General features: G+C 36.6%; 1 protein-coding gene across 6 annotated transcripts in view; it reads right to left on the reverse strand.

Annotated features, from left to right (window-relative positions):
* Positions 1-6,000, reverse strand: part of RUNX2 (runt-related transcription factor 2) — a 229,870-nt gene that overhangs the window by 222,441 nt on the left and 1,429 nt on the right. The window lies entirely within an intron of this gene.

Consider the following 6,000-nt stretch of genomic DNA (forward strand, 5'->3'; position numbering starts at 1 on the left):
AAACTGTGAGACTCGCTCCTAGAAGTCCAGATTTATATTAGCTTGAAAACTACAAGAGGGAAGGGCCTTTATCTGTCTTGTTCAGTACTATATGCCCAATTCCCAAAACTGCTTGGCAAATAGTAAGTGTTTGATAAATATCTTTGAAATAAACAAATTAAAGAGCACCAAAAAAAAAAGCATCATGTCCCACAGCCAATAGTCTGTGAGGCTACCAGGTAAAACTCTGAGAGACCCAGTTAAAGGTTGAGTCAGCATGCCTCACTAGAGGCAATGTGCCCTTGCTCCAAACTAGTTTTCTGACAACTTTTTCCATCCCAGAGGAGGGGGAATCATGCCAAAGATCCTTTACTCACAGTATATGGTTACTCTCTTCAATCTGAGAAGAGTCCCTGACCAAGGGTAAAGGCCTTGAGAACACGACTTCCTCCCTGCATACTTGATCTGGTGCCTCAAGTGGCTACCGACTCTCTAGGTAATGCTGTATTGCTGATGGGGGCAATGTGCTTTTCAATTTTTCAAACTCACAATGCCAAAAATGTGAACAATTTGAAAATACTGAAATAATTGACTATGTTTGCCAGGATTCATCTCGATGTTTGACATTTTTACACTCAGCATATTGCGTTTTAACACCTGCTGTGTGTGTGGCATTCTATGTCAACGTAAATATGGAACCAGTAAGTGTATTAATGAAGGCAGAAAAGTTGTACTGTTTAGAAGAGAATGAATGCACCAAAACTCAAGAGGCCCCACTTTTTTCCCACCTCTGCTATGATCTCATACAAGTCACTTCATCTCCAGGAACCACAGTTTTCCAATATAAATTGGAAATAACTTTTTTAAGTCTGTAAAATGTAGAAGAAACTACATAAGTATAGAGTGTAATTATAATGATGTACTTTTTGTAAGATGAGGAAGCTCACTTCTATTCCAAGTCTGCTATGTGGTAAATACAGGCTTTTACTTATGAGCATCCTTAAAGGATTCTATTGAATATGTAATTCTTCATGTCCTGGGATGTTTTTTGTTGCTGTTGAAAGATGAAGGATAACTGCTGATGGGTTTCACTCCAGTCTGGCTAAATTTCAGAAGAAAGTAAAGAAATCTGCCCCGATATGAAGATTTTCAAGAGCTCTGGGACATTATTATTTTACTGCATATTTTTAACATAATGGGTTTTGTGTTTTTTTTAAGTTAGAAGAAAAGGAAAATTGATTCAATATGGGAAAATATGAAAAAAAAGATCCCTAAGAGTGAAATACATAAATCCATTTTACTTTGCTTAAGCAGCATAATAATGACCATATTAAATACTGGTATGTCTTACGCATTATATTTAATAAGAAAACAAATAGGTAATCACAAATTATGTGTCTTCTATGAGGCTTAGAACTTGGCCTAAAAAAAAAAAAATGCTAACTAAAATGATATACTGACAACTTTTCCTGTTATGGCTGAACTCTATTTTAATGGTTAAATATGTTGGGTTATTTTTTTCTGCTATATACGCTACCAAATCACATTGGCTAATGTTTTTCTGAGGGCAAAAGGGGGAAGGGAGTACTGTATTTGAGTTTATATCAGTCAGAAGCAAAATTATATGTTTGAGATTTTTTTAGAGTAGATTTCTGAAGCTAAAAAGTTTCCCTTGAAGATTTTCAACTATGTTTATCTAAAAGAAAACCAAAAGAATCAAGAAATTTTTGCACATTTCATCTGTACCAAACCCAAGCAATGGAAAACATTTTAAGGGGCAGAGAGAGAGAGCAGACAAAAATTGCTCCTTAACCAGTTAGGAGTAAGCACACATTAAAATTTGTTTCCGTGCTACCCAATACAAAAGTTCTGTTCTACAAAGAATAATTTGTGATGAAACCTTAACAACTACATTTTTACGTGTTTTTAAAACATAAATTCTACAAATTTAAGAAACTTCATGGGAAAGAGAAGTAATTTTACGTCCTGACATTTCAGACTTGAGAAAGAAGTTCCTTTATTTAGCACACCTCACTATAACCAGTATTTAAATCACATGATATGCAGCTTGTACAAAATAAAGGGTATTTCTTTAACTCTAGAAACACTACTGAAATTTTGTATAAGATTCCTTATGACTAAATCTGTAAATTACTCTGAAAGAGGAGCAATGGAGAATTAACTCAGACTCTTAAAATTGTTTTTGTGGTCTTATTATACGGAAATAAAAATTGCCCATTACATTTCCATGAACAGAAGTCTAGTCTTAAGTAATCAATTACTCTTACAGACCAATATGATCTGGCATGTTGTACTTGCAGGAAAATTGAAATATAATTATTTTTCAAGATAGAATCTGATCAAATCTTTCTTTGGAATAAAAAGCAAGGTACGGAAATGGTTGCAACAAGAAAAATTTTAATCCTATGGTAATTATCTAAAGATAACTTTAAATAAACTATCAAAAACTTTCACAAATATTAAGTTAATTTTTCAAGTTTAACCTAGAATTTAGGAACAACCATTGAATTGTAGAGAAAAAAAGTAAATACAATATAAAGTATCATTTCATAATTTTTAAAATATTTGTCAAAGAGGAAATTGAGATTAAAATTATTCCAATTTAAACCAGGAATATATGTGCCATGTTTTAAGCTGGTTTAGATCATCTAACAATGGATATTCTGAAAATTTTTTGAAAGGATACGAACACAGCAATGACAAAGGGAAAATATAATGAAAGATATCTTGTCATGCCTGTTTTCAAATGTAAGTTTTCTAACATTTTTTTAATATTTGTTTCCATCTGAAAGTTTTTATTTCAATTACTTTACCAATAAGTTTCATATATTCAATCCTAACATTTTTAACTTTAAATAATTGGATTGTATTTAAAGGCATAACACAAAAATGTGTCTATCTTCACACAACTTGAAATCTATTGTGATTTATATAATTTTGCATAACGGTTCATGGTAGGCTTAATAAGGTATTAACCGGTTTAATAACCTGTTTTTCTTTATTTAGGTATATTTATATTAAAAAGACACAAACATAAAAATCTGATCATTAAATATATAAGGAAAATACAACTCACTAGTGTCAACTGTTTATTAGTTGCATATTTGTTTCTGAAAATAGGCCAATTATGTCAAAAAAATTATTTTCAGCTAGAAATTGCTCCATCATTTTGAAACCCTACTTATGACAAATACTGAAAGCTATCATTAAGCATACAGAATTAACTATGAGTAATAGATCATATATCTAAAAATGCGTTTTCTTTAACATTGCCAGAAAAACATTTGATACTGGTAAATATATAGTGCAATGTTCTCTAACTTAAAACAGCGCAGTAACTGTGCGCTTACTATAGTTTTAAAATATACATCTGGACTTAAAATTTCTGCATAGTGTTTCAGCTTGAAGCTATTTAAAGCAACTGAGTTATGAACCCTGAACACCAGGCTTCATGGTGGAAATGCTGACAGACCCCTAACTACAAGGGTGCTACTGGATGCAGGGTTGACGTACTCTCTCTTTTTCTATCTGACCATTAACTAAAGTGATGAATTTGCAAACTGCTTTTTTGTCACTAGAATTTCAAGGACAGAAAGGCCTGGGATCCTCTAATAGTATGTCTTAACTATTTTAAGCTTTCGGTGAGATACACCTGAAAGAAATGTTAAAAATATTTATTTCCATTTCCTTGACACCTGGGAGGACTGAACATTTCAAAACTGCAGAACTTTGTTAAAAATACAATGCTGATAAACAACTTGACATATTTTAAAGTATGCTGGAGTTGAGTATCAACAAATTAAGTATCCTTGTATAATCCCTAAACAAGATCAGATGGACAACACTAACACATTACTTAGGACTTAATACAAGACGTTGTTAATATCACTTTGAAGCACTATTTTAAACGAACATATCAAAACACAGTTCATTGAATTCATTTCTGATTCTCTACAGTGGTGAGCTCAGTATCACAGACATAAAATACAGGCTCAATAAATATTGTATTGATTTGAATATCAGATTTCTCAACAATTCAGTTCTCTGTGTGTTTTAAGATAGAGCATTTACCTGTCTGTTATCTACCCAAAAACACTATAATTTACTTTGTATATGGCTCTATCATAGCCAAATTGTTCTCATCACTTTTAAAACTTCTTCATATTATTTCTTCATTACAGATGTATTTGCTTTTGTTGCAAGTGTAGCAAGTCTACTGCTCACAGGCTCTTACCTCAAAAGAAAGGTAAAGCGAGTCTGTTGTTACTAACATTCTGATGGAAACAGAAATTGTTGTCTATATCTGGATGTTCCAAATATCTACACCTCCTTTTCAGCAGAGACAAAACTTCTATATTAAGTGGGTCTCAGCTATCACCTGCTATTTGGATTCTGTTAAGCACAGGTATGCGAGTTCACGTTTTAGGTTAACTCAATTTCTTTTTCAGTTAATACGTATTTAATATTTACTTTAGTATGGTCATGTGTTAACTATGGCTTTGTTTGCTGGTTACAAGTAAAATCACCCTAATTGACAATAAATATGATTAATAGCAAAGAAAGCAATTTCTTTTCAAAAGTAATTTTTAAAAGGTGGTGGCACAGAGCCCTAAGTGCAACCAAAATCTGAGAATAGGTCAAACTAAATTGCATCCTATCTGTATGCCAAAAACATCCTTTTATCTAAAATACTAAAGTTCAAAATCAATTCAGCACCATAAGTATAAAAGAATAGTTCAAAACAGTTATACTTAAACACGTTTAGCAGAACAAACGGAATGCAGACCATCAAACATCTAAATGTTATCTTTTAAAATGCAGGCATTTATCCTTAAATTTTCACATACCCTGACTTGTGGCATTGTAGAAACAATATATATGCTTATTAGACAGGGTGTGTGTGTGTGTGTGTGTGTGTGTTTGGGGTTTTTTGGAGGGAAGAGGGCTGAAAATAAAGGCTAATTAGAAAATTCTGGGCCCTTGGATGACGAACATTGTAGAAGATATCTCCTGTACAGAAATTTAAATTTCTACAATATTCTGAGCTTTTCGTGTTTCAAGAAGAAAACAACCTACAAAAAATGGGTGGTTTATAAAAGGAGAAATGGGACGGTTAAAAAACACACACATACATTTCTTGAGCCAAGTGCAAAATGGAACTTGCCCCAGAATGCAGCATCCCCTGTCCATCACAGTCCACTCTGATTTCTGTTCTGATATAAGACCTAGGGAGATAACCAGCTCTAATTGACCTGGACTCCTCTCTTTCCACCCCACCCACACATGGAATCCGAACGGATGCCTGGGGGGACGGGGGAGGATGGGGGAGAATCAACCACGGGGAACTGCCAGTGACCCTTGGGAGTTTGGCCCCAGGGTCCACAGTGAAGAATCTGGCATGATTCCTCCTCTTTTCCCCTTACCCCATGCCCTTGCTACCCTGATCTCCTTAGATCCCAGAGCCCAAGGGTCCAGGCTAGATGCGGCCAGAAGCGGCTTTCGGAGGCTACTCTCTGTGGATGGCTCCACCGTCCCCTCCATCCCCGCGTCTAGTCCCGCGACTGCCAAGGAACCCGCTTCCCTTCCACCCAGCTCCGCCCTGGGGGCTCCGCGTCTCCCCCAGGCGAGGGCTGCCTTAGCCAACCGGGTCGCTTTATTGACACCCATCAGGCTACTGTTCTGGACCCTAAACCCTCAACCTGCCGAGCCGAGGCCGGCGACACCCGCTTCGGACACCCGCCCTCCAACTAACGGCCCGGCGGCGGAGGAGGCCGCGGAGGGCGCTCCCAAACCCCGGGATCACTCCCTCTGCGCCCAGGCCACCCGCCCGAGCCTCCCGCGACCTTACAGAAACCGGAGGGAGCTTCGGGATCTGAGTCCTTTAGAAGTAATAAGACAAATCCGCAAAATTTCACCTCCGATTTCAAGGCTGGTAAACGGAAGGCATCTCACCGGTTTCCCTGGTCCCCGCCAGGCTGGGGGAGGCGGGAGCGGAGTCCC

The sequence above is a fragment of the Myotis brandtii genome, unplaced genomic scaffold (assembly GCF_000412655.1).
Source record: "Myotis brandtii unplaced genomic scaffold, ASM41265v1 scaffold143, whole genome shotgun sequence".
In the NCBI taxonomy this organism is placed as follows: Eukaryota; Metazoa; Chordata; class Mammalia; order Chiroptera; family Vespertilionidae; genus Myotis; species Myotis brandtii.